The sequence below is a fragment of the Miniopterus schreibersii genome (assembly GCF_964146895.1).
Source record: "Miniopterus schreibersii genome assembly, chromosome: 11".
Classification (NCBI taxonomy): Eukaryota; Metazoa; Chordata; class Mammalia; order Chiroptera; family Miniopteridae; genus Miniopterus; species Miniopterus schreibersii.
The window spans coordinates 66,802,577-66,827,128 of NC_138111.1; the positions used below are offsets into that span (position 1 = coordinate 66,802,577).

Genomic DNA, 24,552 nt, shown 5'->3' on the forward strand with positions numbered 1-24,552 from the left:
CACTGAGATTCCAGGCCCAATTCTTTGCACAGCTGTGAGATCACAGTCAAGGAATTTAACTGCTCTTTAAGACCCTTTATTTGTAAAGATAAGCCACAGTAGATGATCTCCAGTTCCTAAGTCTTCTATATGTGAGTACTCTATAGTGCTGTTGGCAAAATGGTGGTCTCCTCTAATTAAAAACATAAATAAGAACCAAGTGTAATTCACTGTAAGTTTGGGCCTAATTTACGACAGCTTCTGCTTCGCCTTCTCCCCACTGGAGAGCTTCATACAAAGTCTAAAGGAACCAAGGGCAACAGTATACAATCACTTGTAAGATCTTTCCTTGAAAATTAAACTATCATGTTACCAATGTTACCATAGACAGTCAGTAGCAGACAGTCAGTAGGAGCACAGGCCGATAGACTACATCAGAGGGGTTGGCTGCACAGGGCTGTGCAGAGGATGCAGGTACACTGGGATCCAGGGCTGCCCTGTGGACTCCAACTGCTCCCCCAGATGTGTGGCCATACCCAGCATGGGAAGGAGGGCTAAGGGCTGTGGCATCTCCAGGCTCCTTGAAGTGAGTCCTTCAGCTCCCCCCACTCCCCACTGACACTGGTATGGCAGAGTCGAGTACTGGAAGTCTCCCCCATTGGCCAAGATGGCACAAGCAGAGGTTCCTACAGCGAGCACATCAAAAGCTAGAAATATGAATGAATAGATGCCCAGCATGCCAACAGTTTGAAAGATGACTGGGCAGGGCCCAATTGTGCCAAAAGCTAGCAAGGTAATGAGATAGACAAAAAGGCCCTTCCCTCCTTATCTCTGTAAGAACCAGGGGCTTGAGCAGGAAGGGGAGATGGTCTTCGAAACAGAGTCCACCATACTCACAGGTCATGGCACCTGAATAAACCTCTTTCCTTTTGGACCAGCACCTGCAGCAGGCAGCCAAACCTGTGTTTGGGTTACATCAATACAAGAAATCATGCCACCTAGTTACCAAGTCTCAATAGTCATCTGTCAAAAATTCATCTTGGTTTGATCTTCTCTCTCTAACTGCTGATTTTAAATGCAAACGTCTCAATCATAAACAACTCGGGGTCTCTCCCATATAACAAGAAGTCTGGTAAAATTCTCTGCCTCAGCTTCAACATTTTCTGCTTCTGAACTACAAACTTCAGAAAGAAAAAAATACAGTTATTGATACAACATCAGGGTCTAGAATTTTAACAAGTAAAACATATTCTATGAAAAATGTTGCTGTATTTTATTTCAATAGAATGTAAAGAGTTACACTCACCCACTGTGGAGCTTTTGTTGATGCCACTTCCTGTATATGAAATACTTCTTCCTTTCTATCTGTTTAAGCCCTGACTTTTCATTCAAGAAAGCTCTCAGCCAAATGCTCTGACCTCAGCCAAAGTGATGGCTCCTTTTCAATTGTCTGTTTTGTTTTTTACTGTTATTAGATTAATTGCATGTTCTCTTATGTTATTTGTTTTCTGAACAGATCTTAACTCCTCTAGGGTATTATAAACATAAAATCCATAGCTTTTTATTTCTAGATTGACTAGAATGCCGTCTTGAATATTTGGCATTAATGCATTTTTAGAAATAAATGAACAAAAGGCACCTACAAGTTTCTCGTGTCTTTACTTCTCTTGTTAGTACCTGAAAAATGTGTTTATCCAGAAATAAGGAGAATTTCAATTATAAAAGATGGTCTACTACTGGTCAATTTTTTGACAGAAAATCCTTGAAATAATTTTAAATTCCCAACCAGAGAAAACTATAAGAGAACAAGTAAAACTATCATTTCAATATTTTGTCAGATCTGCTGACAAAAATCCCACTTTGGCATAATAAATTGATTAAGCAGTTAATTTCAGGAAATTAGAAGATTTGTTCTTCTCATCTGAAAAAAACTAATATTTTGAAAATCTGTTAGGAACTTAAAATAGAATTCAAGCCTATCTTGGGAATGGTGCCAAAGACTTAGTCCCAACAGAGACAGTAGTCTGATACTTTCTGAAATTCATTCATAATGTGATAGTTTGGACAATTGTGAGAATATAAAATATGAACTTTTATGATATTGTACAAATGGAACAAAGTAATAAATATGTCTCTTCCTAAGCCAAACAGACTTGCAAAAGAGAGGGAGAGAAAGGTCACTAAGGTCCAGGATTGATTAATATGCACACGGAATCTGGGTTTTGTCTTCGGGGGATACTTAAAGTTGCAAAGCCACTGGATAAGATCATGCAGTTTACTTAGGCCACCCAATTGTCACTGCTGCAAAAACTATTTTAAAGACTCAGAGAAAATATGGCTCAACAGCATCAGAATGTCACCCAAAAGCCTTTATGTCTACACTAGTCTACAGTTTTGCTCATGAACAAGGGGGGCACCCAAAACTAAGAATTCGCCTTATAAATTGAAAACGTTTACATACACTATTTAGTATTAGCAATTTCAGCAAATGTACACTATGCTAGCAATGGTATATGAATGATTCAGAAAATATAAATATCGATACTTTGTATAAATAAATGCGTGTATAACTTTATATAAGTTTTGACAGTGTTTATCACTGCAAAATCTATGATGTTATTTTTTGTTCATTAAGGAACTAAGGTGGGGTGTTCCTTGAGGAATAACAACACAATTCTTCCATTATCAAAAGATATGAATTCAGAATAAGAAAATTTTTCTAATCTAGGTCCAGACAACATCATTTTTACTCTATCTTGTGACACTGTTTCAGTGCCCACCAGATGGCAGAAGAGCATCGAATCTGCAGACTTATTGGGATGATCATGTCACCCCCATACTCTCTATTAAGCACGTTGTCTGGGTTTAAAATCAAGAAGGGTTTTCCAGATCAACATATACTCAGACACCAAATACAAGCTACCAACTGATAAAATAGTAGCAACTGTAACTTCCTTGATTATGGGGAGTTCAGAAGTATTAAGTTACGTCATGTCTGGTCACTGGGGTGTACAAAAAATATAAAAATATGTAATTTTAAAAATGCAAAAAGAAAACTATATGTGAGCTGCTGACATAAGGAGTCATTGTAGAGACACAGTTGCCTTCGTTTTCCTTGTAATGATGCCCAGGTTCATTTTAGAAGGTAAAAGTGATTCTGGACAATATAATTTGTAGATTTTGTCCTCAAAAAACCAATCCCAGGTTTTAGAGTGTGGGAATGACTTAAAGTGAACTATGCTCTTCCCTCCAAATGAAACCATCTTAAAATGCATTAAAGTTTTATGCATCCACACAAGACATAAATATTGCTTGAGAAAAATATAAAAGTATTAGCTGCAAAATGCCCAAAAGACTCCACCTAAATAAGACAAACTTCTTTGGTCGGATGTCTATGATTGTCTCGACTATTAAGTAGATATCACAGATGCTTCATAGTTTAAGAATCAGCATTAATATGAAGCAGGATTCTAAAAAGAAAGCTACATTTGTCATCAGGTTTTCATTGCTTTACTTTCTTGTTTATAGATGTGTAGGAGCTTAGTGGTAATTTTAAACATAGTGTTCACTTATATTTTAATTATAAATGTGTTCTTTTGTTTATTGAAATCAATAACAGTAATAAGTTATGAAGCTGCAGCTAAATCTTGTATTTTAGATAGAGATACAGGATTTTATGGGGGAGTGATATGTACTTTAGAATGCATTAAAATGATAAGCCCGTACTTTTCTGTTCATAGTCTGTGACCTTGCCAAAGGGTTGCCCTTCTTCTATTAGGTAGGACTGGATCTTTTAAATAGCAATTGAGTTAATTCCATACACATACACTACTTGGTGTTCAAGCATAAAGCTGGGTAATTACCTTGAAATAAGTTATTAATTTGCACTAAATTTTCCAGGTTTTCCTTGTATTTATTATTGAAATTAGTTTAAGTGTCTTATTAGAAAGACCTATACTCTATAAAGCACATTATCTGGGTTTAAAATCAAGAAGGGTTTTCCAGATCAACATATGCTCAGACACCAAATACAAGCTACCAATTGCTATAACAAAATAGTAGCAAATGTAACTTCCTTGATTATGGGGAGTTCAGACTATGTTGAGGTCCCATTTCCTGTAGAGGGACCGAACCACACTCTCCCCGATTCCTTTCCACATGTTACATGTGATCCTGGTCATAGTTACCGATTCTTTAAGGAACACTGGCCAGGAATGAGAATCTGGTTTCTGCCAGTCCCTGACCATGGCAACCCTGTGGTCCATGTCAAGTCACATGGAGTGCAAGTAACTACTTCGGGACAAATGCAAAGGGGGCTCACGTATGGAGAATGGGATGCAGTCCCCTTTTTCGGGGTGTAAGAAATGTTCTTACTTAAAAACTTATTTCTAACATTCAATTCTCAACCACTTGGTTGCAGGCTCTTGACATACAAATAAAGGTGATGCTATCCCTGCCTCTAGAAAGTTTGTTCCTATGGAAGCCTCGTACCCTTATAGCTAGGAAACTATAAAATACAACGGATGTCTTTAATTTCTGAGTCCTCGACTCCACTTATAGAGGAACGAAAATAAACTCGTAAGGGAAGTATACCACTTACACCAAATTAGGTCGTGCTCTTCCAAACGACATATTTTTCACTAAAAGTGGCAAAAGCTTCACAAACTTTTAGCGGAGAGAAAGTCCCTTATCAGGCTGAGGCGCCCATGGCTGTGACCTTCCAGGGGGATGAGCGCCTGGGACAGGGGGAGGGCAGGGCTGGGAGAGCAGGAGCGGGAGGCTGAGGAGCACAGCCCGGGGTCCGGGGTGTCCCGAGGGGCAGGGAAAAGAGGGAAAGGACAGGAAAGGAAGAGGCGAAGCACAGATGAGACAGGACGAGCCTTCGGGGGCCAGCCCCTCAGCTGATCCTGGAGCTGAGGCGGAGGGGCCTGCGGGCAGGACGCCTCCCCCTTCGCTGCTGCCCTGAGGGCGAGGCCCAGCCTGAGCTCAGGGATTGTGAGCAAAAGGAAAAGGCGGCGGTGGAGCTCGGGGAGCGGGAGGAAAGGCCCCAACTCTGCACCCCAGTTATCCTCCCTGACCTGAAGCTCGGGGCCCTTCAACACAGCCCGTGACAAAGGGCTTCGCTAAGGCCGCTGACACGTCCTCCGCACCCTCCTTTTATTTCTTTTGTTACCCCTTACCCGAGTCTATTTCTTCCCACTGATCCTTTAGAGAGAGTGAAGGGGGGGGGAGAGAAAGAGAGAGAGGAGAGGGACATCGATGTGAGAGAGACGCATGGGCGGGCTGCCCCCTGCGCACACCCTGACCGCCCGAGGAGCGAACCTGCCACCGGGTGTATGCCCCTGACAAGGAATCGAGCCCGAGACCCTTCACGCATGGCCAAGGCTCTAATCACTGAGCAGCACTGGCCGGGGCACATGCGCCGCACCTTTGAGGCTTAGGAGCATCATTTAAAAAACGACTGTGCAAGCACTTTGACAACTACTGCGACAGGAGCTAAAAGATTTACACACTCACAAGGAAACCAAGGTTAAGGTTGTGATTTCCCTCAGGGAGTAGCAGGTCTTAGTAAAAAGTAGGGTAAACATGGCCACGACTGTTACAAATCATAACTAGACGCGATCTGTCACTGTGTGGTGCCTCTAATGATTGCATCGTTCACATGAGGTAAGTAGCCAAAAGGAATCTTTCCAGTTCTACCTAATTCAGTCCATCTTCTTTGGAGCACACAGTCACTTTGTCGGTGGTTTCATCTGTAATATGGAATCTGCTAAGAAGTAAATAATCTTCACGTCACTTTTGTGTATATAGAGTTAATGGACACGTGACATTAAAGAATGCTATTTACAAATACTGACCTTCAAGAAGTTGTGTCTGCTGATGTATAATCCATTGTGATACTTCCAGGAAATTATAGAAAATTTCTCATAGCTCCAATACAACCTTAGGGCGTAAAGATGCTCCTTTAATGCTATTCTGCCTGGGAAAGCATTTTACATCTTATTGTCTTTTTTAACGTTTGCATTAACTATATTACAATGCTAGCAAGTGAGATCTGAAGTGTGTCTACAATTTTATTCAACAAACAAAAGTCTTAAACATGGAAAACTTGAATAGCACCCCATATTTGCTGTGATGGCTTGCCCCCCACATATAGAAATATACACACACACACATACACACAGGAGTGTATATAACCACACGCATTGCCATCAGAGTAGCTACAAGTCTGGAGCACATTATATTCAAAGACTGTTCCGCTTTGCAAACTTTAGATCATTTAAACCCCATAACAACCCTACAAGGTGGCATTTTAATAGTCATTTTATAGGTGACGAAGCTGAGACTTTGGTAAATTAAGTAAACTGACAATTTTTCTATAACTAATAAGGATTGGCACTGGCGCTTGAGAGCAAATGCCTAGGGGACTTTAGAGCCCCCGCCTTCCCACTGTGCTTCCAGGCCCTGCTCCTCCTGGGGAGTCTGCTGGTGGGCGGAGGGCTCTGGGAGCGCCTGCACCTAGAAGGCCTGGAGCAAACTTGAACTTCACCTGCCCACCTTACACTCACAGCACGTTTTTATAGTTATTCTCTCATGTTCTCTAAAAGACAGCTCTTACTAACTCCTTCAACATCCAACGGTTCCACTAAATTCTGTGACTGTTAGAAAACCAGTGTATATTCCATGGAGCCAAAAAGACACGGCTTTCCAGTAAAGGGCGGCTCCACATAAACAACGCAAAACTCCGGGACTAATGTTCTGGTGAAATGTATTCGCGCACAGACCCTCACCCAGTTCCTCTATGAAGGCAAGAGAGCGGCAGCGGGACCTCTGCTCCCAAGGGGTTTACATGGATATACAGGCCTCACATGGCTGGAGTTTGCAAGGATTTGCAATGGAGTTTTGCAGAGATATTTTTCTACATTGCATTTACTGGGTACAGAATTTTGACAATTTTCATGCCAATGCTTACTTTTCTCTTGGTCAAATGAGGACATTTATAGATTAGATAAAATTTATCTAATCTACATAAATTGGATATTTATTTACAGATTGAAATTTGGATATTTATAAGTTAGATATTTATAATGGTAAAACATATCACTGTACCTCAAATGTCCAAAACTGAGAAGCTGGTTTAGCACATTATTATGACTACACAATGAACTGCTACATAAAAAATGGTGTATTAATAATATATTTTCATCATGGAGGAAAATAAATTCAATAAAAATATATATGGTACAGTTCCATTTTGTGGAAATCATACCATATTCTCAAGTTCAGGGAAAGGTCTGGGAGGATACCCACCTGAATCCTCCTGGCAGTCATGTCTCTGGTTGGGGACATGACAGGAGATATTCATTTTCTTCCCTGTCCTTATCTCTATTCTTTACTTTAAAAAAAGTTCAGGAAATATAAACTTACTTCTGATTAGATTTAATAAAAATAAATGCTGAACATATATGCAAACCTCAATTCTTCTGCTCTGTAGGTCTCCACTTTGCGACCTTGGTTATGAGGGTGCCCTCCAGCCAGTCTTCAGTTGGGATCCAGGGTGGGTTTTCTATATTTTAATTGTAATCAGTTTTGTCCCCTGAGAGTGACACTGTAGCTTCCACTTAATCCGCTGCCTCCTCAGAATGTCTTAGATTCTCAAGTCAGTTTAAGAAAGTGGAAAGGAGATAGTGTATCCATAAAGAAAATCCCACCACAGGAGTATGCACAGGGCCAATGACAGTAAGCGCCTGTTGAAGGCCAGTACTCATGAGGAAAAGCAAGAATTCAGATGTTCCAGTTTGGGGGGAAAAAGAAAACACTATTTTTGAAAAGTTTCATGGCATTAAGGTCATCAGTTTTTATTACAAAATTATACAGGCAGAAATTATGTTCCCATATAAAGCATAGTGGAGAGAGCTTTGGGAGTCTTTAAAATCAAGACCTGGCTTCAAATACTGCCTCCATCCTTTAGAGTTCTGTGAACTTGGACAAGCCACTTGGTGTCACCTTTCTAAACTGTAAAGTGAGGGAAGTAAGGCCAGTGCGTGGTTGAACACACTGGTTCACACAGGACATGGTAGCTATTACTGCTTTTGTTACGATTACTTTTGGGATTCACCACTTCACTGTGGAAACAACCCTGTTCCACATTAAATCAAAAGGACATTTGGGTGGACACTGCATGGAGCAATAGACAGCCATTAAGGGTCACCTGCCATATTTGCCTTCTGTGGAAAGGGAGTCCTTGAGCCATTTGTTAAATGTCTGGTGAATGAGGGCTGGGCCTCTGCTCAGGGCAGAGGGGAAGAGGGGACACACTCAGTAAGTCCCTTCCTGGGGCTCGGTCGGGGGGGAGACAATGAGGCAGCAGGCAGTTACCACTCTGTGCCCACCGCCCTGGGGCTTGGATGCCCAGAACATGGGCGCACCTGGGCAGTCACACAGCCGCACGTGCACATCACTTATCTTGTACCCTATAGGCACCAAGTTCCCACCAGGGCACAGGCCTGCGCTCTGGCCAGAGCCAGACTTGGCGAGGACCGAGGCAGAGTCAGGGAGCCGCCCCAGAGGGCGCGATGCCCACTTGAGTCTTCAGGAGTGAGGAGGCCAATGGAGAGAGCAGGGAGCACATGCCAGGGACAGGACAGAGCATGGGTAAGAGTGACCTGGGAGGTGCGACCTGGGAGGTGTTGGTGCCCTCTTCAGGGCACCCCTGGACTTCAGTATGACAGGAGGGAGGGAGCTGGGAGGAGAAGCACCGAGACCAGCTGGCACTAAACAGGGCCTACCACGCAATGACAAAGGGCTTGGGAGGGTTTTAATCAAATAAAACTGATAAAAGTGCAGGACAAATAAGAACCCTATATAATTTGTTCTTTAGTCATTGGTATTTTAGAAAAAATGATGGTTAAATTCAGTTTCTTCTTTTCTAATCAATTGTCTAGTGTTCACCAGACAGGATGTTCTAGTATTTAGTGCTCCTGGTAGAAATATAATTGAACGTCCTCACTTTGGGGCAACTTCATTGGAAACAAGGTAACATTAAACGCAGCCATTCTTACTGCTGTCTTGTGCTCTATGTTTTTGTGGTTAAAGGGTAAACAGTGCTCACAAATATCACCTTAAAACGTGCCGTTTTAATGCCTAATCTTCAACAGCAGATGGTTATTAAATTAATATTATTCATGACCACAAGTTCACCTCAGGGCTGGGATCAAAAGAGACCATGCACTTGGAAAGGTTTGAAGTGCCCAAGGCAAAGGCCAGTTGGACTAACTTTTCCTTTCCCTCACCCGAGGATATTTCTTTCCACTGATTTCAGAGAGAGTGGGAGGGAGGGAGGGAGAGAAACATGGATGTGAAAGAGACACATGGATTGGCTGCCCCCCCACACCCCCCGACTGGGGCTGGGATGGAACCTGCAGCCCAAGGCCATACCCTGACTGGACTAGAACCCGCAGCCTCCTGGTGCAGGGCTGACGCTCTGACGCACACAGCCGGGCTCAAGTATTTCTTTCATGATCCAGGGCATTCAAAGGGCAAAATGAAAAGGACAAGTCCATAGATGCATCTGATTGTGTCCTCTGGGCATTTCAGAGATTCAAACTACTGTGTTGACATCAACAGACACACAAGGCCCTGCAGAGATGCTTCCCGGAGCCCACTCCATTGCCTGACAAGGACAGTTATTCCCTCCAAAGAGGCTCCTGTGAAAAGACTCACTTTTTATTCATTGAAAATTCCTTGTGCTTGGTTGCAATCCCTCCTAGCTGCCAGCTCTTCCCTGAGATGTCAGGGGTGTGGCACCCAGTCAGGTCAGGGCCCGGGTGGGCTCCTCAGTAACCTTCACACCTGCAGGGGGGCTGGCAGCCAGCAGCCATGGAGGGGGTGCCCCCGAGTCCAGGCCTCACAGAGAAGCTGGGGGTCCCGGCGGAGGTGGGCTGCACCCCGCAGGATCTGGGGGGCTGGGGCTCTGGCCCTGAGCAGCTCGGGCCTCCTGGACCCTGGGAAAGGGGCCGAGGCGCCCACAGAGCCCGGCAGGCGGGAGGTCTGGCGGATGGGCCTCCTGGTCTGTGCAGAGGCCTCCTGGAGGCCCGGGTGCCACACCTGCACCCCAGCGGGGGGCCAGGCGCTAGGAAGTCCTGAAGGGGTGGCCTGCACTGGAGGCCTGACCCCTGCCCTTTGATCTGTGCCCCCTGGCGCTGGGCCTGCGCGTGCCCCCGCTCAGCCGTTCCCATGGAGACAGCAGCAGCCCCTTGGAGGCGGCTCAGTGCTGCTGGAGCCCAGGAGCAGCGAGCGGGAGAAGCCCCGCGTCTAGTCTCCTTCTTGGTTCGTTTGGGGCACAACTGGGCACAGATGGGCAACGTGCTGTCCAAGTTGTGCCTCTTGATCCAGCGCCGCCCCCGGGCCTGGTCCGGTGGCCGTCGCCCGGGGGCTGTCCCTGCGCGCAGGGCTGACCCCCCGCCCGGCCCCGACCCCCCGGCGGCTCCGGCTCCCGCCCCTGCCCTGGGCCCTGGTCACAGGCGCCTCCGCGGGGACCCTGCGCCCGCAGCCTGTGGCGGGCCCGATTCTCAGGGGGGGCCGTGCCGGGCCCCCCACCCTGCGAGCTGCCCTCTGGGGCCCCGCCCCGCCGTCAGCCCGGAGGCCCCGCCGGGGAGGCCCGAGCTCCCTGCGGGCAGCGCCAGGCGGTGGGCACCCTGCAGGGCGGCCTCTGCCCCGCCCCCAGGGCGCAGGTTCCCGCCCCAGCAGGGAGTCGGGGCCCTGAGGCCCGGACCCCCCGGGACCGGCCCAGAGAGGGAGGGGAGGGTGCAGGCAGAGTCCCCAGAAGGGAGGTCAGGGAAGGCGGCCAGGGGGGGAGAGAGCAGCCCCCAGGGTGCCCCGAGCAGCCCCTGTGCCAACGGGCGTCCGGCGCTGACCCCCAGGCCCCTGGTGACCCCGGGGGCCCTCGCTTCCGGCCGGGGCGGCCCTGGGCCCCTGGACTCCAGTCCCCAGCGCCCAGGAGGCAGCCTGAGCGGGAGCGCCCAGCCGCCCCCCAGGTGCGCGCCCCCCGAAGGCCGGGGGGTCGCCGGCTCAGGGGGCCCCGAGGGAGACGCGCTGCCTGCCCCGCAGCCAGGCTGGGAAGCAGCCGCGCCCTCGGGCCCCAGCCCAGGCTGCGCCCCGCTGCCCCCCAGGCCCAGGGATGGGGGGGCCTGGGAGGACCCTCCGCCCGGCCTCCCAGAGTCCCCGCCTGCCTGTGAGGAGGCGGATGCTGGGGAGCCCGGGGGGAGACCCCCTCCGCTGGCCTCTGCAGGCAGGAGGGCGTCCAAGAGGAAAATGCCCTTGCCCCCCCAGCTCCCGCTGCCCCCCCTGGAGTGGGGTCGAGGTGAGCTGCCCCCACCTCCTAAGCTGCCTTGCCTTGCATTTGAGGAAGACCTGGGCACTGACACTGACCAGGACCTGGGCACTGACACTGACCAAGGCCTGGGCACTGACACTCACCAAGGCCTGGGCACTGACACTCACCAAGGCCTGGCCACTGACACTGACCAAGGCCTGGGCACTGACACTCACCAAGGCCTGGCCACTGACACTGACCAAGGCCTGGCCACTGACACTGACCAAGGCCTGGGCACTGACACTCACCAAGGCCTGGGCACTGACACTCACCAAGGCCTGGGCACTGACACTCACCAAGGCCTGGCCACTGACACTGACCAAGGCCTGGGCACTGACACTCACCAAGGCCTGGCCACTGACACTCACCAAGGCCTGGGCACTGACATTGAGGGTCAGAGTGAAGGGACCTTGCAGGGTCAAACAGAGGTCAGGGCTCACTGCAGTGCCACTCAGTCTGCCCCTGGTTTCCCTCCGCCTGGCTCGGGGATTGCAGACTCCCTGCCCCTGGCCACTCACACTGGGCAGGTCCCTGCTCCCATCGCAGCCAGGGCATCTGCAGATTTGACATCTCAGACGACTTCAGATGGTGACATCAGCGAAATGGACACTAGTTCCCCTTGTTCTGCTTCTCAGCCGAATTCAGATGATGACATCAGTGACATGGACACTAGTCCCCCTTGCAATGCTTCTCAGCCAACTTCAGATGATGACATCAGTGACATGGACACTAGTCCCCCTTGCAATGCTACTCAGATGACTTCAGATGATGACATCAGTGACATGGACACTAGTCCCCCTTGCAATGCTACTCAGCCGACTTCAGATGATGACATCAGTGACATGGACACTAGTCCCCCTTGCAATGCTTCTCAGACGACTTCAGATGATGACAGCAGTGAAACGGACACTAGTTCCACTGGCTCTTCTTCTCAGTCGACTTCAGATGATGAGGACGTGAAAATGCACAGTCCTCCCCGTGGACCTGCGGCAGTCCCCATGGGTGGGGGGAACCACGGGGTCAGTACCTCCACCCCGGGCCCCACTCCCTCACAGACATCCAGAGCATCCAATTGAGAGGTGGACTTAGGGAGGCGCAGAGCACTGCTTCTGCCTCACTTTAGCCATATAACTGGGGATCCATCTGGCCACAGCCTGGCTGCTGCAGGAGGAGGTGCATGCACCCCTCCCAGTGCTTGGGGACACTGCTGGTTCCACCTCACATCCGATCACCTGGAGCCCACCTGTGCATATCCCAGGGGGCATGGCCATGGGAGAGTGTAACGCCATTCCCATGATTGGGGGCCTGGTGTTCACACCTGCCCTCAGTGCACCTGCGGCCACCCGGACATAGAAAACCTCCTGCACTTGCAGCAGCCACCACCACGGAGAACAAAGGTACGTCTGAGACCTGTCTGTTTCCCCTTTTATCAGACCCCAGGGGCTTTCCTGGCTACATCACATCCATTATGGATGCAAGTCCCAGCACCATCCCTGCGTTTAGACACAGCTGTAGTTGCACTTTATTTCCAAGCTCCTAGACCCCACCTGTGCAGAACGCAGGTCATGCTGTGGGAGGGCACGTCCCTCCCCGGGTGGAAGGACCTGTTATTCCCACTTTCCCAGTACAACTGGGGCCCACCTGGGCGGAACACTGGTGGTGCCATCACAGGGAAAATGTCTCACCTGGGAGAGGCCACTGTGTCACCACATGCCACCAGATCACTTGCAGCCCCACTCTCCAGACCACAGGTAGAGTGATGGGGGACAGCACAACACCCGCAATGACTGGCTGGCTTTTGGGCTCCCATTCATACAAAGTCCTTGGTCACCCCGTCCCCAGCAGTAGTGCTGTGGGGGGAATAACACCAGACATTTTTTCAGAGACATGTGTACTCTCATGCAAAACCCCTGCCTCCATCTCCCAAGTTAGACCACCCCTCTCACTTTGGAGGAACTAGGACTGTGTTTGGAGGCTCCTGCTCACAGCAACTGTGCCTGTGCTCTGGGTGGAGCACACACTAGCCTTGCATGTGGGGCATCTGCCCAGGGATTCGTAAGAGCCACCACCCAGTTCACTCACAAATCTCAACAAATTAGGAGCAGAGCTTCCGCTGCAAACCTTGTAACCATAAATGACTTTGCTCCACTAGGAAGAGGCTTAACCCCTTTCACTGAAACTGGCCAATGGTCCTACATGAAGTGAGAGGACCACACCTCAGGGGTTTGTGTGTTGGGGGAGTGGCATTTGAGGGTGAAGGGCAAAGGAGCCCAGTTGAGAACTACCTACATCTTAAATCCCTTCAATAACCTACAGTTAAAGTTCAAACCTCTTGATCTGGCAGGAAAACCTCAAAATCTGCTCACTCGACCCATTCCTCTGCCTTCCCTGCCTTGCATTTTATATATCAGGACATAGAACTCCCTGCTGTTGTCCCCAAATAACCATGCTGTGCTCAGGCTGTTCTCTCCTTCTAGATACCTTCCCTTGACTTCCTTCCCACCCCAATGTGATAATCCTTGCCCACCATTTATGACTTTTCTCAAGTATCTTGTCATTCAAAAGTCTTCTTTGTCTCTTGTCACATCTGGACTAGGTACACCTTTTATGCCCTGGAATTCCCCATGCATAGCTCTGCTCTCATACTTATTAGGTCGTGTTAATAGTAAGTGTGTGGACAGTAAGCCTCGGGGGCAGACGGGATGGTGGTGTCACTGCCAGAAGCCCCTGTTCTCTGTTGTGCCCTTGCTTCCCGCTGGGAGAGCCTGGTGGCTCAGTTATTGAAGAGGGGAGTTGGTGACCACAGGGGAGCTCACAGTGACTCTAAGGCACTTTCAGAGCCATTCTATGAGACGAGTTTTCAATCCTCAAACCAAGGAGAAATTTCGAGGGCCTTTTTTTTTTTTAATCGGTTTTAGAGAGAAAGGAAGGGAGGGGAAAACAGAGAGAGAAACAGAGAGAGAAACATCAATGTGAGAGGGAAACATCGATCGGTTGCCTTCCACACATGCCCGGATGGGGGATCAAACCCGAAACCCAGGCGTGTGCCCTGCCTGGGAATGGAACCGGTGCCCTTTGGGGCCTGGGATGAGGCTCAGTCAACCGAGCCGCACTGGCCAGGCTCCCGGGCTTTTTGGTTCTGTATTTGCTGCATCGTTGGTGGTAGGCAGCCTGCAGCAGCAGAGCAATCCCACTGTTTCTCTCCTCCTTCCACAAGCGGTTTGCCTGCCTTTTAGGGAGGTTAGTTAACAGCAAACGCTACAGAAAAGCCCTGCACTTCATCAGCGGGCAGTGCCTTTGGTCTGGAACCTGAAGCCGGTTCATTTGGAATCACACAAATATAAAGGTCATGACATTAATCACAGCACCTACCCCTGAGCCTTTCTCCCTTTTAGAAGGGGTGGCCTGTCGGGGGAGGCAGCAGAGCAACAATTCTTCGTGGTGTCTGAGGCTTTTTCAGTTGCAGCTGTGGTTTCTGGTTCGGTTAGTGACGATTTGATAACAGGCTACAGCAGTGGAGACCCTGCCTCATTGGGCTTCGTCTCCATCGCGCAGTCGTTTTGAAGCTTAAAATGAAAGATGACAGAACACGCCCTGGTTGTAAGTGTTTAATAGCTTTTTAAAAACATTGCCTTTCCCCATAGCAGGTGTGAGATGTGGCCAGTGGGGAAGGGAGCTCCCACACCTTCCTTCCAGAACCCATGGAGCAGAGCCTCGGCGCTTTCCCCGGCGCAGATGCCCCTCTTTCACCCCTCACTGCTTTCCCAGGCCCCTCTCCTGCCTGCCTCTCCCACAGCTAAAGATCCTGCTTCCAGTTTGCTTGCAAACCCTTAAGGTGTTGATGCAGTATAGAGCAGCAGTTTTTATTTTTGCTTTTTTGTTGTTTATTTGGAGTTTTTTGTTGTCAATCCTCTACTGAGGATTTTTTCCCTTACTTCCCAGACATTGGAAGGTACAGAAGGAAGTAGGGGACATGGGGCTGGGGAGAGGGGGGAGTATCCATGTTTCTCTCATACATGAGGGGGATGAGAAACATTGATCGTTTGCCTCCGGCACTGGCCCTGACAGCGGCCAAGGATCGAACCCACAGCCCAGGTAAGTGCCCTTGACTGGGAGTCAAACCTGTGACCCTTTGGAGCAAGGCCAGTGCTCTAACTGGGGACTCAGGCATGGCCGGGCAGTGTCGGGCTGGCCACGCAGAGGTGACACGTGTCGGGCCAGCAGGGTCTGAGGACAACCAGTTTGCCCTCCACCCGCCCGCCGAGTGGGACTCGGAAAGCAAGGAGGCCGCGCTGTCCCTCAGGGAGAGTCCTTAGGATGGGCCAGCGGAGAACAACTGTAGGAGACAGAGAGCCCTGGACTGTGAGCCTCGGCAGCAGCCCTTCCCGGACCCCTCTCGAGAGTCGCGAGAGCTTTGCTTTCTCTCTACAATAGCCCTTGGTGCCCTGTCCCTGGCTCACACTGTCCCTGAGTTTCATTCTTCGACCCCACGAGACAAAGGACCCGGCAAGGAGAACTCCTGGTATCATAACCACTGAGCAACACTGGTCAGTACGATGTGGATTTTTGCAATTTAAAAAGTTCTAAAATCTTAAACAAGAACTTTGAAATAATTTATGACCTCTCTCTCTGTTATAGTAAACTTCAGTGACTAATTTCCTTAAGTATCATAAAGCTTACGGAACATTTGTGCTAGCGATTTCCTAAACAAACTAGTAACTGCCTTCCCTGGCATGCGTCCCCCTGTCAGTTGGATATGTCCGACAGGCTGCAGAGGGTTTCTCCTGTCCTGATGGGAGTGTCCCATCAGAGCAGATAGGAAAGGAAAATGCAGTCCTGACTAAACGGCTTCTCATCTGAAATTGTTTGCAATTGATCTGGTTTCAGAGCAGCTATTCTCCACATTCACCAGCTGCTTTGCTCTTTCTAGCTCCGAAAACACAAACAGGCATAAGATTAACCTACTATCTCGTTATTAAAGGCAGGTAAAGTCATTTAATGCTGTTTCCATCTATGTTTATCCTTATGCACCATTTTAACACTTTATTAGTTTACTTCCCTTGGTTTTCTACTTATGGTGATTTCAAAAAACCTCATTTCCACCATCCTTTGCAAAGAGAATCTCAGTAGACTTTTGTTTTATAGACTTTTAAAATTATTTTGTATGTAGTTTTTCTCTTTTATACCTTTTCATAAAGAATATTTTTTCCTATTCTGTGTCTCTTTTTTTGTCCATTACTCACAAACATTAAGGAGGCTTCTTGAAGCTGTACTTGGCCCCATGATCTAGTAGGTTTTTGAAACTAGGTCCACACTCAGTTTAGCAATTTGAGTTACTTCAAACATAATCTTGTTATTCAGGATCTTTGTGCTGTAAAGTGTCAGAGAACATTTAGGTTGAACATCATGTCTTTCTTGATATCCTTCAGCAGAAGTATAGTAGGATCTACTCAACAAAAGTATCATATAGCAAGTAGGGAAATATGACCTACAGTTGAGCTTAGAAATGTTTTTCTTTGTTGCTGTTTTTTTTCTGTTCCCATTTTTGTGTTAGATCCCTGTGAGCTTAAACTCATAAAACAAAATACATCATCATCTTTTATTTGTCTGATTCAGTCATTCAACAAAGGTTTACTGAACACCTGCTATGTACCAGGCCTTTTCACCCAGGTTCTAGGGTGTGGAAAATATAAACGTAATTAATACCTTAGGAGAAGAAAAATGAATTAAAGAGAAGAAACTGAGAAAGACCAAGGGACAGAACTGTATTTTGTACAGGATGTGCAGAGAAAACCTCTCTAGGCAGATGCATTTCAGCAGGGGCCTCATTGAAGGGGGGGGGGGCGAGAGCCTTGCAGACATGAGGCTGAGCTTCTCAGGAAGTGTTCCATCCTGGAAGAGGTGGTGTCCGGTGCCCAGCCCTAGGCCTCTTCCCATGCTCAGGGAAGAGAAAACAGGCCTGTGTGGCTAGAGTAGTGATCACCACAGAGCGCTTGGAAACAAGATGAGAAAGGATGTGAATGGTGATAGCATACAGTATCTGTTGGCCATGGGAAGGCATTTATTTACATTTTACTCTGAGTGAAATGAAAAGTTATAGGAGGGACCTGAGCCAAGGAAGGACATGCGATCTGATCTATATTTAAAGAAATTATTTATCTACTGATTGCATTAGTTTTCTCACGCTGCTTAACAAATTACTTGACATTTAGTGGCTTAAAACAACATGTACTTATTATCTCGGAGTTGCCAGGGATCAGAGTTGGGAGGGAAGGGCCATTTAGCTGGATTCTCTGCTCAGCATCCTCTAAGTCTAAAATCAAGATGCCATTTGCAGTGCGGGGTCCATTCCAAGGTTGTGCAGGTTTTGGCAGAGTTCACTTCCTTGTGGTTTCAAGGTTGAGGTCCAGGTTCCCAATATTTGCGTATCGTTTGTTTTTGCCATCCTAATCTTTTTTTTTTTTTTTTTTTAGGTAAAAAAGTGGGTAACATAAAATTGACCATCTTAACCATTTGATAAGTATGAGTTCAGGAGTGCTAAGTATGCTCACGGTGTTGTGAAACATCTTTAAAAGTTTTCATCCTGCAGATCTGAATCTCTGTGTCCTTTAAACAATTTCCCTTCCTCCTCCCTCCCATCCCCTGGTAACCAGCATTCTGCTTCCTGTCTGTGAGTTGGACAACTGTGTATGCCACATATAACTGGAATCAGAGTGTTTGCCTTTCTGTGACGGGCGTGTTTGTTTGCTTCGCTGCATGTCAGCCTGGGGCCTCTCTTAGCTCTTAGACATGTAGAGTGTGTGAATTTGGGGCCACTTCAGGATCCTTCCTACCATGTAAGTGAAGAACAGGGTTGTGGAATTATAATACCATTAGGCTTTCTGCTGATTTGCAAGAGTGTGGTGGCGAAAGAAAGCTGTGTTCATCTCTGCACTTGGTGTGTTGTTCTCTTACTGTGGACTTTTAGGGAGTATGGGGGTCTCCCCATTGTCCAAGATGGAAGGGAGAGATTCTGAGCATGTCAAAAGCTACAAGGATGAATGGACAGGGCCTGAGTTCGCCGAGGGGAAGTTGGAGACCAGGTAGAAGCACTGGAGATATCTAAACCATTGCTTCCCCAAACTTAATGTGTGTGTGAAACTCCTGGGAATTGTGTTAAAATTAGATTGAGACTTAGTAAGACCACAGCCTGACTCTCCTAATCATCTCCTAGGTGACAGCAATGTTGTTTGTGGAAGATCAAGACAGGCTGATGACGGCATGTTGGGCTAGGGTGGTAATGGTGTAAATGAGAAAAGGTCTGATTAGGGCTATGATTTGAAGATATACCCTAAGGCTTGCTGAGGAGGAATGAGAGGCACGAGAATGACTTTGAAGTTTACAGAACCACAGAGGTTGTAGAAGGAGCTGGTATCAGGGCAGAAATCAAGTGTTCAGTTTGATAAACCAAATTGGAATCCAAAGAGAGATGATCACTAAACCCAATGGGTAACAGCAGTTTTATATCATATGCAATGTTGCTCGAGACTTAAATTTTTATTTTTCCATGTACCACTCTTCCTGAGAGCCTTGGAATTTATTTCACTGTATTAAAAATTTAAGCGATACAAAGGGCCTTTCTGATTTGTGCTGCGTTTTCTCCCACTTGCTTCTCTCGCACTGACATTAGTAAAACCAGCAGTGTTTTCTTGCCATCATTCCAATATTCTTTACAGTGAAACTGACATATATTACTCAAATCATTAGAGCTGCTCCCAGAAGCTGGCATGTGCATCACTGTGTGTATTTATGAAGCACATGACACTCAAGCACTCTCTAGGAATAGAGTTCGATTTTTCATTTTTTTTATTTCAGCGCCTGTCGGTTTTGGTAGATGCCTCACTAGGAGATGAATTACTTCTCTGGGTATAGAGGCAGTTTCATGAAATGAGTGATTATTAGTTCTTTCCTGGGCTGGAGTATGCAAAGTTAGTTTTGTCACATTATGAGAGCTTGCACAAAAGTCCAGCCTCACTGATTGCTTTACCACAAGAAGTAAATGGCATAGACTAGGGTGGTATGGAGGGTGTGCTTAACTTATAATTTCCCTCAACATCAACCATGTGAAATCTTGGCGCACTCAACTTGTTTTCTGAAAGAAAAGCATTGGACAGGATATATGCTGGAAACTGTGCTGCCAATCTGCTCTTTCATGGGATCTGCAGGAATGCTAGAGTAGCCAGAGAAACGTTTAAGACTTGGACTTGCAACATTTCATATATTTTAATAGACCTGTAAATAAAACCTAGCTGTGCTTAGCACTGCTTGGGTGCTAGCTACACAACGTCCAGTGAAATAAGGTTATGAGGATGGTTCATAGTTTCAGGTAGGGGTGCAATGACGGCTGCACAGGGTAGTGTTGGTTTAGAGGACTGTTCATTCTGTGGAACAGGTGAGTGTTCACTGCACCTTAAGCCAACATCTTTATAGAAAGGCCTGTTTTGTTTTCTTTAATGTTAAATAATAAAACCTGGTAGGTTTCATTATTAGAAAAAATGGGAATGTGCTGAGAATTTCAAGGATGTGCTGGCAACTTTGTTTTTATAAATAAGACTCTGAGCAGATGAAAATGAAAGCACATCATTTGATGAGAAGGATGAGAGAAGGGGGCGATCCCTATGGGGAGTGCTAAGGAAGTCAGAAATAAGATCTGTACACCTTTCAACCTGGAACTCTGGGCTAGCACTCACGGCCTTATAATACAATTGGGCTTTCTGCTGATTTGCAAGAGTGTGGTGGCTAAAGAAAGCTGTGTTAATCTCTGCAATTGATGTCTTGTTCTGTTACCATAATCAGTCAGGGAGTATGAGGTGTCTCCCCATTGGCCAAGATGGCATAGAGAGATTCTTATACTGAACATGTCAAAAGTTACAAAGATGAATGGACAAGGTCTGAGTTTGCCAAAAACTAGACAGAGGAATGGATAAGGCCCAGAACACCAAAATTTAGAAAGATAACTGGATTGAGAAAGAAAGAGGCCTCCCCTCCCTATCCTTAGAAGAATGGCAGGCTTGAGCAGGTATGGTGGATGGTCTTTGGGAATAAAGTTCACTATTCTACCGGGTTGAGGCACCTGAATATGCCTCTTTCCTTTTGCACCAGCACCTGTTTCACAAGTTTGGCTTTTGATGCGGCAGGCAGCTGAACCTGCATTTCAGTGACAGTTCTATAGGCCTTTCTCGTATTAAAACCCAGAATCTAAATCTAGGCATCATTGTTCTATGAACTGGTTCAAAGATGGGTTAATTTTTCATGCTACTATACATATTTTAATGTCATGGATTAACTAGAACATAAAATTAAACTTTTGCATAGTAATTTATAAAACTAACTCCTTTACTTTCCTTTTCGGGGAGCACTAAATCAAAAAAGTTGGAGAAAGAAATATCCAACATGGAGCTGCAATTAATCACCTATCAATCTGGATGAAGATCTTACACAACTCAATGTGAATCTAAAGAAACTTTAATTTCAAGTTTGGGATAAAACATCTTTGGGAAACACTGTCATTCATAATGCTGGTTGGAGAAGAGGTAAAATGTTTACATTTCGTTTGGGACGTTAATATCTTTATTGGACCTAGAGTGTGTTTACATGAGTGTCATTTGATTTGCCTTTGAATAATGTACTATGAAGTAGTTAGAAACTATATAAAAAGAAACAAATAGAACACAGAAAATTGGAAGTTTAGACAACATTTCAAAAATGTGTATAAAAAATAAAATGACTGAAGTCATTATGTGATGTTCTCCAATAATATAACAATAATGATGCCTCCACTAGAACACTGATAAATACAATGTGCTATATAGTTAATGTAATCTAGTAATTCCATGAGAGGTTAATCAGTCAATTAGGATTTTCTTTTCTTCGGCATTATAGTTTGATCTTGTCTGCCCAGCCTCATACTATATTTAATAATTGGATATGTAAAAAGCAATCTACTATAATTACATTTTAAGAAGAGAGAGTACTAGACATTCTATAGAAAAGTTTTAAATTACTGTATATACCATACTTAGGAAGCACTAAGTGTGTTTTCTTGAGACTATCTTTTAAAAAAACATCCAAAATATAATACCATAAAAAAATCCAGTAAATGACAAATAGGTAAAATAGTTGTCAAAAATGAACACCTTTACTTTTCTGTTTTAAATGAAATGGTATGGATATCAAGCAGTTATTTAAAAGCAAATATACTCATGAGTAAAAGATTAGAAAACAATGTTCAAAATTGTAATACTAGCTATGTAGAGATGGTTTATTATTAGTGAATTTTTCTCTCTTTTCCATATTTTGGTAATATATTTATTTGAATGTAGCAGTTTACTTTTAAATCCGATTATGGTTGGAATTTTCTTACATCAGTGCCTAATCCATATTAAGCACTCAATAAATGTATGTTGAATGAAAAATTGAGAAAATTATTACATTATGATATATTAAATTGATAAAAGTATATTGTCCCAAATCCTGACATTTTCAGTACTGGCCTTGATGGCTGTTGCACAGCAGTGAGGCATGTCCTCGCTGCTGTATTTTGTCAGTGGAGTGTGATCAGCATTTGTGTGCAGAGACTCACCTTTCAGTTCACTGCTGGCTTATAAAGTACAGGGGCTGGCTTATAAGCAGGTTACTCTCTGTGACTCAATTTCCTTGTCTGTAAAATAGGAATTTTAATGATGCCTCCTTCCTAGGATTGTGTGAGGACCAAATGTTTAACCCATGTAAATCACTTAGTGTAATGCATGGCACATTGTAAGTGATAAATAAGTGTTGAGCATTATTGTTATTGTGTTGTTGAAGCTATTTTCATTTTTATTATTAACAGAAGTTTAGCTCTCTAGTTGACCAGTATGTTGCACTCAGTCCCTAATGCCAACAGTGGTTTCTGCCTCACAGAACAAGAATTATTTAAGTCTGATTAAGAAAGAGTAAAAATTTGCAATAGGCTCTGAAGGGAATCATTAATCTCCAGATGATTCCTGATATATGGATAATATCTTCCTTGAAACTCAAATTAGGAGAATTTAAGATTCTGAAAGCTGCCACTCAGGGTTGAAACATGGGATGGCTAAAACCCCTTCAATGGGAATGGCTTTCCGCCTTCCTTGCCGCAGCTTGGAACAGAGGATCTGGAGCTTGGTGAAGCCTGGGTAATGCGTGGAGGGATGCGGAGGGGGGACAGAAGCAGCAGCCTGACCAGGGGCAGAAATGAGCTGAAAGTGAGAAGGGGGAGCACTCCCAAGAGAAGACTTTTCTTCAGTCCATGCTTCTGTTCCTTCTCCCTTCACTCTGTCCCCTCACAATCATCATATGCCTTAGGGAAGCAGAGCTTTGGGGCAACGCCATCTCAGGACACCAAACAAACAGGGCAGGTGTCCTGGCTAGCTGTCCTCTGCAGAGCATTTAAGGTCTTCGGGTTATTTTACACTTGTGGCAGGAATATACAGTAAGTAGGTTGTCCAGTTACAATTTCAGCTTCCAAACTGGCAACTATTTCTAAAAATTTATCAAATAAATGATTTTTTCAATGTACGTTTAATAAAAAAAAATTTAGTTGAAATCTGTAATTCTGATTTTTAGAAATTTAGATGCAATTTTATAGTGTGAGGGATTTTTTAGAGGAAATTCATTTCACTGATGACTACTTTCTCAGTGGAGGATTTTCAGAAATGATGTTCAAAGCACTAAACTCAGTAACACCCAAATTTGGTCTTCCCACTGCCTGATAACCCTGAGTGCCATACTACAGATGATGAATACATGTGGATGAGAAATGATTGAATGAAATGTTTTCCGTTTCCCAGCAGTAAAAAAGGGAGGGGATTTTTATCAATATACTAGAGAATGAAATAAAAAATTAAATGAGAACATATTTCAGCTTATAATTTTTCAAAATAAATATAATAAATAATGATTGTGGGGTAAAATAAACACTTTCAAATGTGTCTGGAGAGAGTATAAGTTGGTAGACTTTCTGGGAAATAGTTTGCTTGTTTTGATCAAGAACTTTAAGTACTTCATTCTCAATAGCCACCATTTTAGTTTGTAGTAATTTAGTCTAAAACATAATTAAGGACATGCTCAGAACGGTGGAAAGTTTTACTAACACTAAAAGTTGAATCAAAAGGAATTGATTAGATACATTTTGATGAGTTATTATATTATATATCTTGTAAGAGTCATGTTTTTGAATGATTTACATAAAATGGATCATCATTAGATATTAATGCTTCTTAATTCTTTAAAGATATTAATGGTTTTAAAAAACAGTGTGAAATAGTATACATGGTATTATAATTTCATATCTGAGAGTTTAGCTCTATCATAATATTACTAATTCAGAACAAGGATGAAAATCAAGAAAAACCCTGAGAACCACATAAGCCCTGAACCAGCAAAATAAAAGGTACAGAATCTGTGCACTAAGGCTCATCTATTTTCCTTATTTAAAAGGCCCCTGGAGTGTTCTGTGGGTGGTATTGTTTGTTGTGTGTGTGTGTAAATGCTGTGCGTGTCATCTGCAAGCAGGGGAGCTGGGGGGCGCCCTGGACTTGCTCTCTTTTCTGCTCGTCCTCAATCTACAGTCAGGTCTTCTCCACTCTGCCCCTAAATGATGGGGGAGGTCAGAGAAAAATTCAGACGACTCTTGTGTCTTACTTGGCTCCTTCTCTCTGGTCTTCATGTCTTCCAGGGGACCCCTGTCCCCCAGCCCTGCCCCCTCTCCACCCGTTAGCTGAAGGGCATCAGACTTGCCACTGCTCTCCAGACCAAGCTGCAGGCAAGGACGGCCTCGCAGACCCTCCTGGGGTGGCCCCTGCCTGCTTCTCCAGCTTCACCTCTCCTCTGTCACATGTGCTCCACTGAAGTCACGACGCAAATTACTTCCCATCGTACATTCCTCACATTTGCTGGCCTCCTGGCCTTTCCCAAGCCGGGCCCTCTGACCTGATCACACACTCATCTCTTCTGCCTTTTCTCCTGTGAGCTTTCAAGCTGCTCGTCCTTTCGGGCTCAGCTTAGAAACCCTTGAGGGGTTTGGGGATCACCCAAGGCCGGAGCCACCGCCATCCTCTGCCTCACACCTGCTGCTTCTCCATCGCAGCCCTGCGCCCATTAGCCCTCTCAGAGGCTGGGGGCTCTTCCCTCCATCAAAC

At 45.7% G+C, this 24,552-nt stretch overlaps 1 pseudogene across 1 annotated transcript in view; it reads right to left on the reverse strand.

Annotated features, from left to right (window-relative positions):
* Positions 1-24,552, reverse strand: part of LOC308564258 (large ribosomal subunit protein eL8 pseudogene) — an 84,556-nt pseudogene that overhangs the window by 33,690 nt on the left and 26,314 nt on the right. The gene's annotated exons all lie outside the window — the stretch shown is intronic.